The sequence below is a fragment of the Acinonyx jubatus genome, chromosome C2, assembly GCF_027475565.1.
Source record: "Acinonyx jubatus isolate Ajub_Pintada_27869175 chromosome C2, VMU_Ajub_asm_v1.0, whole genome shotgun sequence".
Lineage (NCBI taxonomy): Eukaryota > Metazoa > Chordata > Mammalia > Carnivora > Felidae > Acinonyx > Acinonyx jubatus.
The window spans coordinates 112413129-112427102 of NC_069384.1; the positions used below are offsets into that span (position 1 = coordinate 112413129).

Below are 13974 nucleotides of genomic sequence, written 5' to 3' on the forward strand. Positions count from 1 at the left end.
CGAACACTGAGGAAGAGGCCCACATCGGCCCCAGAATCAGCTAAGCTGGAAGGGGCCAGCCCTTGGCCAAATGCCCAAGGGGATGAGGTTTGTCTCCTGTGCTGCAGCCTCCTTTTATGGGGTTCTCCGTGACACCTCCTCAGAGTGACATGGGGACAGGGTCCACATTGTGAAGTCACCAGACCTGGCTTCAAATCCTTTTAGATATACAGCCTGGTGCAGAGGTGATCAAAGTACACAAGGCCTGCAGGCCAAATCCAACCCACTGCCTGATTTTGTAAATACAGGCTTTTTTTAGAACCTGCAGCTGCCCTAATTCATTGATGAATTGTCTATGGTGCTTTTGCATTACAATAGCAGAGGTGAGTACCTACAACAGAGACCAAATGGCTTTCAGAGATGAAAACCTTTGTCATCTGACTTTACAGAGTTTGTGGACCCCTGGCCTAGAGCAAGTGACTAAACTTCAAATTCGTTATGCCAATGAATGCCAATAATAACACTAGTCCAAAAGTTTTTATGGTAATGGTAACAAGCGTTAAAAACAAATGAAAAAGTACTTTTAGAAAACTCTAGGTTTAACAAGGACGTGTTTCTTTACTGCAGGCCCTCTCAGAGCCTTTAAGAAGCCAGTAAGGAAATCCAGCTGCATTTCCCTGGAGCCCTGTTGTCATGGAGTGTCCCCGATTCTGGGATGCATGTACCTGAGGGCATATGAAGACTTCTCAAGGGATACAGGTAATTTAAAAGGATTTCCAGATCTTAATTCCGTATGTTTCCTTTCATAGAACTGATCCACCTGAGAATAAGACTGCCTTCCCAATGCTGTGGGCTGTTCCCCTTGGTAAAAGAGAGGCTGGCCTCTCACTCACCCCAAATCTTACCATGAGGACCTACACTGGGATCCAAGTATTCTGGGTTGCCTGCTCCTTGAATGTTAAATCATGAAACACTTAGGATCCCATTTTACCCAGAGTTTTGTTAAGCCTGAAGCTGTGCATGAATGCAGTATTTCGGACATGCTGAGCTGCTCGGAATTCAGAGTAACTGAAATGATACCGATTTGTAACGTATGTTCTTTAGTCTATAACTGGAATGTTTTTCTGAGACCACCAAATGTTTTGAGATATATCAAAGAAAACTCATGAGAAAAATTTTACATTTTTTTCTTTCAGATTTGATTCTCTCTCTCTCTTTTTTCTTTTTTTTTAGAGAACACGTGTGCGCAAGTGGGGGAGAGGGGGAGACAGAGAGATACAGAGAGAGAGAGAGAGAGAAAGAAAGAGAGAGAGAGAGAGAGAGAGAGAGAGAGAGAGAGAGAGAGAGAGTCTTAAGTAGGCTCCACTCTCAGCATGGAGCCCGATGCAGGGTTCGATTCCATGATCCTGGAATCATGACCTGAGCTGAAATCAAGCGTCGGACGCTTAACCGATTGAGCCACCCAGATGCCCCTAGATTTGATTCTCTTTATTCAATAAGCAGTTAAAATTTGTTTTAGCAAGTCATATTATAAAATATTTGTCAATTGTATTGATCCTCACCTGAATTCAAGTGTTTTATATTTTCTACTATTAATTTAAAAAAGCCTCTATATGGACGATGGAAAATCTTGATGTTTCAGAATTCTCTTAGGAAGTAGGAGAGCAAAAAAGTTTAGAGACCTGTCTCTGGCAGGACTAGCTTTCCGGCATTCTCTGAAAAACAGTAAATTAGGGCGACTTGGATGAAGAGCCATTAAGAGGCCCAACATGAGGCTTCCACTCCAGAACCATCAGTTCTGTCCTCTGTCAGTTCTCTCCTCCGGGGCTCCTTCTGAAGCCACGTGGATAACTACTCTCTCCCTTCTCCAGAAGCCCAAACTTGCTCTCAGGACAGGGTCAGATGGCTTAGTTCGTACTGAGGGATGGCTGGTAATTCAGGGTTCATGCTCACACATGACTCAGCATTTGCTTCGGAACACTGGAGAAAACACGAGTCAGCGGGAAAGGAATGGCAGTGCTGGGGAGCTCTCCTGGCTCTCTGGCATCAGGCCACTGAAAGTGACTATTTGTGCGAGTTTCCTTTGCAGGTGACTTTTTACTGGGACCAGCGCTTCTTGAGCCCCAACCAAAGAATGCTTCGGAATAGAGTCTCAGGATGTGGTCCAGGAGGCTGAGGCTGCAGGGTGGAACCTGGTCTCAGGAACACATTCCTTCTGGAAAGATCACATGAGGGAGGGCTTCGGGGAGGGCTTTAACCAGGAACACTTCTGCGCCTTCTCCTGGCACCACCCACACTGGGCCAGCTTGTGGTATTTGGGGCTGTGTTGCTTTCTTGAAAGTTAGAGAACGATCTGAAAGGGCCAATTTTGTTTCTTCAGCCTCACAGATGAATTCAGCAAAATATTTAGCAGAGTGCAAGAAATTCTGACCTCCCTCCCACCCTTTTAGGAAAGCCCAACAAGCAAATCACACACAAAGTGATGACATTTTCACTATTCACCTCCTGAACATCATTGCTGGCCTTGTACACCTTTGTTCAGTTTGTGGTAGGGGCTGCTGCTTCCAAAGGGAAGCCCCCGCCCACAGGACTGCTTTCAAGTAATATTCCAAATCACCATCCCAAGAGGCGCCAGGAGGATTTATTTTCCAGAAGGCTTGATTCCTGAATGAGAGGACTTTGTAAGCCATCATAACAGCTCCTTTAGGCTTTGCTCCCTCACCCTTCCTTAATGCATCAGTTAAGACTAAGTTGAAAAAATAAAGGCAAAATCCCATTCAAATTGGCTCAAATAGTAAATGTATTCATTCATGTATCTGAGATCCAGTGGCAATTGATGTTTCAGGTCAGTTTTGATACAGCCATTCAGACAAGGCTACTAAAGTCCTCACCTCCGTTTTGCCACAATATGGGGGCCATCCTCAGGCTCCACATGACAGGCCTATAGCCCACCTGGCCCCACACCTTCCACCCCATGGCTACAACAACTATACATTTCACATATTCAGTTCACACTCTACTGCCTGGGGTAAAAAAAAGTCTTATTAAACAGGAAAGGAAAAGATTTCTTTCATAGAAAGCTTAGCAAACATCTTATTTCTTATTGTCTCAGACTGGGTTATGCGCCCCAGAACCAGTCACTGGATTAAGTCAGCCAGGACCAACCCCTATTGTGGGGAAAGAGTAAACTCCACCCAAACCATAGGTAGACCCAATTCCTTCCCCACCTTGAGACCACCTCCTTGTTAAATACAACAAGGCTGATCAGGAGTGTTATTCTGACTAAACATCTGAGCTCTTGACCTTTGCCTTGCCATGACCTTCAAGGTGGAACCCCTCCTTTGGCCCTCCTGACAGACACTTTGGCTTCTAAATTTCTGTCTCTTCTGGATGCAGTGTGGGTTACTGATCCCAGACCAGTGCCTCAACTGCCTACCCCACTGGAATGGAACTTAGTTTTGATGGGAACATCTGTCTAAGTCTCTCCTTTTCTCCTAAAGAGCTTTCCCCTTAAACATGGTGTCAGAGCCAGCCATTTTAGTACGGTGAAAGAGAATAGTCAGGTGAGTGATGGGTCCCCAGCCTCAGTTACTTTGATAAGTTAGCCCAAACGTAACCATCCCAGTCTGTTCCAACCATCCTTCCTTTGGTCCCTTCCGGTTAGCTGCCTTGCTTGTAGCTCTAACCCTTGACCAAGGGCAACACTAATGATAAACATGATCTCTGCATTTCCACTAAGGGCTTCTCCGTAAAGTCAGCTGTTTGCATTTCTCTCTAGGCAACCCATTCAGATATTAGCCGCAACCAAGTTAGGACAGGAATGAGCCCCTGAAACTCGTTGGCAAAGATCTGCCTTCCTATTCAAGCTCTCCTGGGGTCTCATGTGGACATTCTTCCTTTCAGGCATCTGGACTCATGAACCTTTGCTGGCCCCTCGGGGCCCCCTGCCCATGCCAGTGTGGTGCACCCTAGCTTTCTGCACACCACTGCACCCAGACTTCACACCTCAGCCACATCAGAGCTCAGCCCCACACACCCACAGCTAAGTCTTCCTTTGACCTTGGTAATGACCCAGCCAATCCTGGGAACAGCTCACTGCACCTGTGCTGCTTCTGTGAGCTGCAAGACGGCTCTGTCATCCAACACGCAGGTGCCCTGTGTACCTACCTGGAAATCTGCCTATCCTCCCCGGCCCTGATCTCTGGAAAACATCAGTTAGCATATATGAGTTCTTTCCTGGATGACCCTGTGTCCACCCCTTGACTTTGGAAACAAATGCAGCCTCCCCAGGCACAGTGGCACCCCGGGATTGTGGCAGCAGAAATTCCCTAAACCCACCTCCTATCTATTCTAATCCTACCTTGCTCCTCTCAGGTGAACTCCGATCCTGCTTTCCTTCCTAGCTTCTTCCTTTGTTTTTCCTCCTAAAAGCCATGTTTAACTGCTTTTTCACACTCTACTCTCTTCTCCCATGTTTCCACCCTAAGCTTGCTAGGTAACCTGGTAAAGAAAAATATTTCACCCCTCTCATTTAACATTTGATGCACAGGTAGTCCTCTTTCCTCTCATCATTAACATATTTCAAAAATTCAGCTTTGTCTTTCTCACTGCAACTCATTGCTCTGGGTGCGTCCCAGAAGTTCACAGAGTAGAAGACCGGCTCACCATCTGTTCCCCTCCGTCCTTCTACGTAGCACAAAGGATGGTCTAGACTTTAGAGGGGCCTAAAACTGAATTTTCCTTCCTTTGCATTGAGTCCTTGGGTATCTTTTTTACACACCTGTGTTACTATAGGTGAACATCAATTCTGGGTTTTTCCAAAGGGGATATTTGGATCAAAACAAATGGGGTGGACACGACACTTTCTGAAGCTCCAGTCATGCAAGCACGCTCTTGCAATAAAACTCTAGGCTGGGGCGGAGATTCTTAGCATATGCCCTTCCGGATGTAGGCTAGCAGGAAGAGAATGGTGGTAACATATTGTAAAGGACTGAGGAGGTGGGGCAGAAGGGTGGAGAGAGTGGCATGAGGGAGAAGGCATGTGGGGGATGTTGCCTGCCCACCAGAGGTCACGTGTGGGCCTGACAGTTGCCACCTGATGCCTGTGACCATGGCCAGGATTAGAGGCAGCTGACTGGAACACTGATAATATTCCTGAATCTTCTCCACCTGGTGCCCTTTGGGGGGACTAGAAACATCCTTGAACCGAAGAGAACAACTGTTTGACCTTCCTCTTTACCACCTCCCTCGTCTAATAATGGCCAGGATGTAAGAATCAAGGCAGAAAGTTATGTTGGCCTTGAGAAGAGTCAAAAAAAAAAAAAAAAAAATTCTGCCAGCCCAAAGCAACATTCAATTCTCTCCCAACCTGTTAGGCAACCTTTCCACAAATCTCCACATTACAGGTAGGGGAGGTGAGGGCTCAGTAATTAGCAGTCAGAACAGGGAACAAAACTTCTCATTAGCTCCTCCTGGTCTCCCAGGCCCGAGCAAAAGCTCTCTCCTCACTGACGCTATTTCTCCTTTCCTCTCCTGAGCCCTAGCAGACAAAACAAACAAATCAAAACCTAAACAAATGAGGAAGCCAAAGCTTACTTGAACATTCAAAGATCAATGTAATTATAAGCATCTTTGTACTTTTGACTACTCCATTATTAATGTGAAATTAAACCCTGCTCTGAGCTCTCACAATCTGGGAAGTGTTCTGTAATCGTTATTTACTGATACGGCCCTGATATTGAACACTAGGGAACAGATATAATAAATAAAGCATGTTGCAAGTCTTAGGTATGATTACTTTCACATCAGACCAGCATGGGTTTGAATGGGGCTTTGCAACTTGTTGAGCCACTTAAATTCTCTGAGTTTCAGCTTTTGCATCAATAAAACAAGGATAATTATACCTACCACCCAGGGTTATTGCAAAGGTTTCAAAAAGGCCTAACAGAGCTTTTGGAAAATATAGCATGTCCTCAATAAATATTATTATGCTACATTAATTAAAAGTTGCAACACAGTGTAATCAAAAAATCCAGATAAACAGAATGGCTCTTTTAAAAGTTTTTTCTTCCTTTTTGCAGTCAGCAGTGTTCGTGGAGCCCCTACGCTGTCCCAGACACCATCCTAGAAGCAGGAAATACAGCGAGGAACAAGACAGGTATGGCCCCAGCTCTTCCTGGCGGTTACCTGTGAACGGCAGGGAGACAACAATAGAAAAAGAAATAATAAAGAAGATAATTTCAATAGTCAAGTGCTGGGAAGGGAAGTAAGCAAGGTGATTTGATAGACAGTAACTGGTGGATTTTTAGGGAAGGCCTCTCTAAAAAGATGGAAACTGAAGTGACACCTGACAGAAGGAGGAATCGCAGGAATACATGAGGAGAAAGGTAGAGGAAATCCAAGTATACCAAGGCCCTGTTAGGAGGACAGAATGAAGACTGCTGTTCCCGGAGTGTCATGAGGCAGAAGGAGAGAGGTGTGAGATGAGGTGGGGCGGGGAGGGGCGGGGGGTGGTGGCAATGCAAGGGTTCTGGGTTCCTACCTCAACTCTGCCACCAATTTCACTTTGGATAAATCTCGTAAGTGCTTCTAGCCTCAGTTTGGCTGTCTATAACATGGGGGAAGGGACTGACCTTGATGTTGACATGAGTCAACTCTATGATTTGAACAGAATATAGATCGAACGCCATATTACTCTTCCTATGATGACAACATTGGAGTCAAATAGAATTCTTACAGATTGCCTGGTTTGATTGTAAGTGTATTGATCTTCAGGAAAGAGTTACCTATAAAACGTACCAGGCCCCACGAAATAGAACACTTACCTAGGATCATCCTTTGAATTAGTTGTGGCCAAAAGATTAGCTGACCACAGACTGGTCGTGATGCGTGCATGAGCAGGGGAGGGGCAGAGAGAGAGGGGGACAGAGGATTTCAAGTGGGCTCTGCTGACAGCAGAGAGCCTGATGTGAGGCTGGAGGCTACAAACTGAGAGATCATGAGCTGAAGTCAGACGCTCAACTGACTGAGCCACCCAGGAACCTAGTTTAAAATTTTCATTTTAATTTTTCTGTCCTGTGTCTTCTTGACCTTTTTCTCAAACAACTGAGGAGCATGTATCAAGTCACACAACGGGGTTTAGGAAAACTCTCTATTCTTTTTTATTAAAAAAAAATTTTTTTTAATGTTTTATTTTATATTTGAGAGAGAGAGAGACAGAGACAGAGACAGCGACACAGTGCAAGCAGGGGAGGGGCAGAGAGATGGAGACAGAATCCGAAGCAGGCCCCAGGCTCTGAGCCACCAGCACAGAGCCTGACACAGGGTCGAACCCATGAGAAGTGAGATCATGACCTGAGCCGAAGTCAGATGCTTAACCGACTGAGCCACCCAGGCGCCCCAAAAACGTACTCTTCTGTTCAATAGCATTAACTCACATGGAAAACCATCCTGAATAGTCAAAATGCTATTTGTAAATCTTCATCCTCTGGAATATTAAAACAACTCCGACTGTATTCTAGTTCCAGTCTCTTCTCTAGGTGTTTAATATGCAGTTGGTCCGCCACCAGGGTTAAAGTGCATTTAAGAAATGACAAACCATCCACCATCATCACCAGAGACATAGCTGATTTGGGGTCTGAAGAAACTTACAACTAAATGAAATTCCAAGCCATCCAGATCAAGAAGTTTAGCACTCATCATGAGGTCATCCTAGTACAACAGATTTACACTAAAACTATCCTGGTCCAATGAGTAACTCTCCTGCTCTTTTGAAAATTTATTTATTTATTTTGAGAGAGAGGCAGAGGGGCACAGCAGGGAGAGGGGCAGAGAGGGAGAGAGAGAATTCCAAGCAAGCTCTATACTCCTAGTGCTCAATCTCATGAACCGTGAGATCATGACCTGAGCTAAAATCAAGAGTTGGATGCTTAACCAACTGAGCCATCCATGCACCCCCTATTATCCTGCTTTTAAGGGCATCTGTTTTTCAAGCCCTTGTAACTTCTTTGGCGAACTATTCCAGAACTTAAAAAACAACAACAAAAACTCCCCAAATTCTTCATTATTCCTCATCTGAAGCTCTTATATCGCTTTTTGAACTATTCCCAATTCTGCCTAAGTGGTACAGAGTAAGCAGGTGGTCTCTCTCCACATAGTAATATTTTAAAACAAATAACAGTACAATAACATAGTGCTTACTAATCTAGATTCTTTACAGATTACTCATTTAATCTTCACTGCAATCCCATGAGGGAGCTACTATTGTAAACCCCCTTTTCCAAATAGGAAAACTGAGATACAAAAGCCACCTGAGGCAGAGCTGGGATTCAAACCCAGGCCACCTGACTCCAAGGTTCACACTTTCAGCCACATCACCGTTTTGTCTCTCATAATTAAAATATCTAGTCAGGTTGCTATGCACAGATCTACCTGTTTCTTGGTTTAAGTGGTTCCTAAGAGAACCAGAAATATTTTTTCCCTCTCGCTATTTAATAAATAAATGTATTACATTGTCTTCATCCTCAAAATGAAAGCCCAAGGTCTGTGCTTTGTCTACAAACTTTCAGAAATGGTCTTTGATTTATTCATGCTTTGTCATTAATGGAGAAAAAGACTTGCTGAGCCAAACTCAGCCAGTGTTTCCTACTCACCATCTAATTGTTTCAGAAAGCGTGGTCTCGTCCTGGAGTTACAGCAGGAATTCTGACCATCGACTATGACAGCCAGAGGCCACAAGATAAACTGCGCAGTTAAGGCTGGCAAAGTAGATTGGAGAGCCTAGGAGATGTATTGTTTAGGTTCATATGGAAGCTTTAGGAGTACTCTGGCTTTTTTCCATCATTATAAGAACTGTTCTAGGCAGAGAGGTGGTAGCTCAAGATGTCTGTCTATCTATCCATCTATCTATCCATCCTACACTACACTATTCTACTCTGTACACACACACACGTGCGCACACACACATGCATAAATGCACGCACACTCACATGTGCATTTTCTTTTCATTTTCTTTATTGGAACCAATGTGATAATTTCCTGCTCACCCTCTTGAGCCTTCATCATAGATAGAAAAGAAAAGCCCACTCCCCTAATTATCTACTTCCCCAGCAAATTTCTAAGCTATATATAGAGAGAATGCACATAATTTAAATATATAAAATATTATACTCTATATCTATCATTTATCTATTTATCTATCTGTCATCTATCTATCTTCTATCTGTAATAGACATGTATTTCAGACCATAAATTTAGTGCTCTAAAATATATAACTTCATTTAGTCTTCTAATAACCAATGTTAGTATGTCTTAAATGGAAACAATCTCAATCAAGAAGGGTTTTTTCCTTCCATCTGTCTAAGTTGCTGGGGAAGAACTGAGTGCTTGTCTGAGTGAGAGTAGGCATCTGATCTGGGTCATTATCCAACCAATAATGGATACCCATCCAATGAATGAGGCATCCTCATTCCTGTCTGGTCGTCCATTGTCAATGCAGGGAGGCTTCAAGACTGCCAAGGTTGAACTCTCTCAGAGGTCATTCCAGGCCCCCCCTTGTAGCCCAGAGCACAGATAAGTCTGTGAGGCTCCTGGGACCATGAACCCAGAACTCTATCATATACTCAGGTATTCCAGGGGACCCTGGCTCAGGCTGCCTCCCTCGCCTTTGGATGGGTTGCAGGGAGGAGGGATTGTGTAAGAGAGTATATAGATGCTCACCAGATTCTAGGATCTTATTTGGTTTTGTTTTGTTTTGTGTTTTTTGTTTTTTTGTTTTTTTACATTTCTCCTCACCTTCCGCTCAGGGCCTCAGCATGGAGGAGGAAGCGGTGCATGGAAACCCCCTCTCAGGCCACACCAGAGTTCAGTTAACTTCCCTTTGCCTCCCCTCCAATTCTCTTCTTTTCCTTCTCCCCTCACCTGTGGATCTTTGGGGGAATGATGAGTTGATAGGAAGTCTCATTCTTTCTCATTAGTTTTTTTTAATGTTTAATTATTTTTGAGAGAAAGAGAGCATGAGTCGGGGGCAGGGGGCAGAGAGAGGGCAGAGGATCTGAAGCAGGCTCTGCACTGACAACAGAGAGCCCAATGTGGGGCTCAAACTCATGAGCCTTGAGATCATGACCTGAGCCACCCTAGCACCCCGCATTAGGTTTTCTCTATGCCCTGAGCCCTTGCACTTTTGAAAACCAAAAGCCTTTTCTCTGCTATAATTAGTTGAGGCAAAGAGGTTCTGTGCCTCACTGATGCAATGGGGCAAAGGGACATAGAATGTGAGAGACATTGGTCTCTTCATCAGTCACATGTACTCATTTAGGACTAATATATGCCTACTCTATGAATCAACATGTATATATTTAATGCACAAGAATGATACTTATAGGCAAGATTCACCCATGTGTTTTTGGTCCATGGATTATAGTTTTTGTGAAAATTTAACCTATGAATAAATAGTATAGCCAATTACTAAATACTTAAGTCATAAATATGTTCAATTTATGTTTCTAATTTAGGGTTTTGGGGATGTTGAGAGAAATGGGGAACCAGAAAAGAAGAGAGAGAGAGAGAGACATAGATTTCTCATCACCCACTGAAGCAAGAACTCCTGACTCCAGCACTCTGTAACAGTTGACTTACTGTAACCCCAGTCATGTCATTTAGCTTAATTGACAGCCTCATTTTCATCATTAATAAGAGTTTAAAATACATGGCAAATATAAGATCACAGATTTCAAATAATGAAGTTGATGGTACTTGAGGTTTAAAATATTATCTGATTCATGAAGACATTTTAGGGCACTGATCAGACAATAAAGAATCCCTAGTCCTTGTACCAGATGCTACAATTCAGTATGTTTTTCTTGGTATGAGATTGCCTTCAAGCTAGACTCAGACACGCTTAGGAAAAAGTCAGATCAAGTAAGATCTTTGTATGCAAATTATATGTACAAGGAATTGTTGAAGAAGAAGCAAATCAGTCTTTGATTGGATTGATCACATTTCTAAAAAAAATTTTTTTAATGTTTATTTTCGAGAGAGAGAGGGAGAGAGACAAAAGGTGAGCAGGGGAGGGGCAGAGAGTGAGGGAGACACAAGAATCTGAAGCAGGCTCCAGGCTCTGAGCTGTCAGCACAGAGCCCAACACGGGGCTTGAACTCACAAACCGTGAGATCATGACTTGAGCTGAAATCAGACACTCAACCGATTGAGCCACCCAGGCAGCCCAGGATTGATCACATCTTTAACTTCTTGCTACTAGTCTAAGGCAAGAATTTAATTTTTATTTTTCCTTAAACATGCAAAGAGAAATATTTCTCCTGTAGGTAAGGAGATTCATTGTGGCAGGTTTTCATCACCTGTGTGGAGGTCACAGCTATTTAGAGAAAAGATAACCCCATTTTTCAGACTAGCCTGAATCTTGAGAGGACAATATTCCTCTTCCAGGTTGTTGGGCATGAGTCTGTTTTTGTTCCTGGATGTGTAAACATATTGTCACTGTAAACCCTGAATGATAAGACTGAGGGAAAACATAGTCTCAGGAATTACCCGGAAAAAAGCCAGGATTACCTGGAAGGGTAATCCTAGGTGGAATCCTAGGGGGACAGGATACCCAACTGAAGTTAAATTTCAAAAAAAATAGTACATATAAGTCCCAGGTATTGCACAGGACACCCCTACAGGGGTGGGATCATGTGAAGACAGGAAGTGGCTACTAGCTAAGAGCTCAGTGGAAATTATAAGTGCTCATCAACCAAAAGAGTAAACAAGCGGCCACAGCGGCCACTTGACCCCTGGCCTTTCCAGCTTCAGAAAGTAGCTCAGAACCAAATTCCCCCTTAGGAGCCCTAAAAATGCAACCGGCAAACTGAAACAATGGTACTAACATGAGCCTACCTTGGAATTAGCCTGAGCAGCTTCGCACAGCATTCAAGGGAGACCAGAGTGGGGCAGAGAAAGGAACGAGAGCCAGTGCACCCAGGTGGCTGTGTCTGTCATGCCAATCTGTGGCTCGTCTTTAAATTATCTTAGCACACAAAATCTGTGTTCCGGAAGCTCATCTGTTTCTGTGCTTTTGTATTTTCCTTTTTTGGTCTTCTTGTGCTTTCCCCTTATTTGTCAATCAACTTTCTTTTTCAAAATTCTAGCTTTTGTGACTGAATAATTAACATCTATGCCTCTTGTCTTGATTACCCTCATCAATCCATCCTCTGTGGCAATCTGACGACTTTCTGTCTATTTTAAAATCAACTTTATTGAGGTACATTTTGCATATACTTCACCAATTTTATGTGTATGCTTCTGTGTTCTGATAAACGTATACAGTTATATAAACACCACCACAATCAAGATAGAACTTTTCCATAACACCAAAAAGCTCCCTTGTACTTCTTTGTAGGTAATGTCTTCCTTCTATACTTGGACCCTGGCAACCACTGATGTGCTTTCTGTTACTACAGTTCTAGAATTTCATATAAATGGAACCATATTGCATATAATCTTTTGCTTACAGCTTTTTTCACTTAGCATAATGCTTTTAAAATGCATCCATATTGTTGTGTATATCAGTTGTTCATTCCTTTATACAGATCTTCCAATATTTTGTTAGATTTATACCTAGTGTTTCATGATTTTTGATGCTAAGGCAAATGTTATTTTTATTTCAATTTCTACTTATTTATAGCATATGGAAATGGAATTTATTTTTTCATGTTGACATTGTATCTTGCAAAGTCGCTAAATTGCTTTTCAGTTCAAGCAGCTTTTTCATAGATTCTTTGATATTTTTTATGTGGATAATCATGATACCTAAGAATATGTTTGTTTTTTTTTCTTTCCAATATATATGCATGCTGTTTCTTTTTCTTGCCTTACTACACTAGCTAGGACCTCTAGTACAACACTGAATAGAAGTGATGAGATTGAAGGGTGCCTGGGTGGCTCAGTCAGTTAAGCATCTGACTCTTGATTTCGGCTCAGGTCATGATCTCACAGCTTGTGAGTTCCAGCCCCACATTGGGCTCTGAGCTGACGGTGCAGAGCCTGCTTGGGATTCTCTCTCTCCCTCTCTTTGCCCCTCCCCTGCTCATTCTCTCTCTCTCTCAAAATAAATATTTAAAATATATATATATATAGTATATATTATTATTACATAAATATATATAATATATATTATTATATAAATATATTATCCTTATTATCCTTTTGTTGTCTGCAGAATCTGTAATGATATCTTCTGTTTCATTCTGGATATTTGTAATTTGTTTCTTCTTTTTTTTTCATGTCAATCTTGCTAGAAGTTAGTCAATTTTATTGATTTTTTTCAAAGAACTGGTTTTTTTGTTGTTTCAGTGATTTTCTCTATTGTTTTTCCATTTTAAATTTCATTAATTTCTGCTTTTCTTATAAATATTTTCTTCTTTCTGCTTACTTTGGGTTTAATGTACTCTTCTTTTTCTAGTTTTTTTTTCTTAAATTTTTTTAACATTTATTTATTTTTGGGAGAGGAGGGGCAGAGAGAGGGAGACAGAGCCTCCAAAGCAGGCTCTGCACTGTGAGGGCAGAACCGATATGGGGCTCAAACCCAAGAACCATGAGATCATGACCTGAGCCAAAATCAAGAGTCAGCTGCTTAACCAACTGGGCCACCTAGATGCCCCAAATTTCTTAAAGTGAAAGCTTAGAGACATTACTTCTTTCCTAATATCAGTCTAATTCTATAAAATTTCCTCTAAGCACTACTTTAGCTGATATGCTTTGTTTTCATTTGATTAAAACTATTTTGTAATTTACCTCGTGATTTTCTCTTTGATTGGTGAGGTATTTCACTCTGTACTGTTTAATTTCCAAATACTTAGTGATTTTCAGGATATCTTTCTGGTATTGAGTTTTAGTTTAATTCAGTTATGGACAGAGAACATACTTTGTATGATTTCAATACTTTTGTTAAGGTTTGTTTTATGGCCCAGAATATTATTTATATTAGTGAATATTCCATGT

At 42.3% G+C, this 13974-nt stretch overlaps 1 long non-coding RNA gene across 3 annotated transcripts in view; it reads left to right on the top strand.

The window, feature by feature from the left end:
- The first annotated feature begins 203 nt into the window (after nucleotides 1–203).
- LOC106975183 (uncharacterized) overlaps nucleotides 204–13974 on the top strand; it is a 28305-nt gene continuing 14534 nt past the window's right edge. For 2 of the 3 annotated variants that reach the window (XR_008297937.1, XR_008297936.1), the window contains exons 1-3: nucleotides 204–362; nucleotides 607–738; nucleotides 6060–6136. This is a non-coding gene — a long non-coding RNA (uncharacterized LOC106975183). Of the gene's footprint in view, nucleotides 363–606; nucleotides 739–6059; nucleotides 6137–8646; nucleotides 8726–13974 lie in introns of those variants that run through there. The other variant, XR_003420889.2, reaches the window with a different exon arrangement.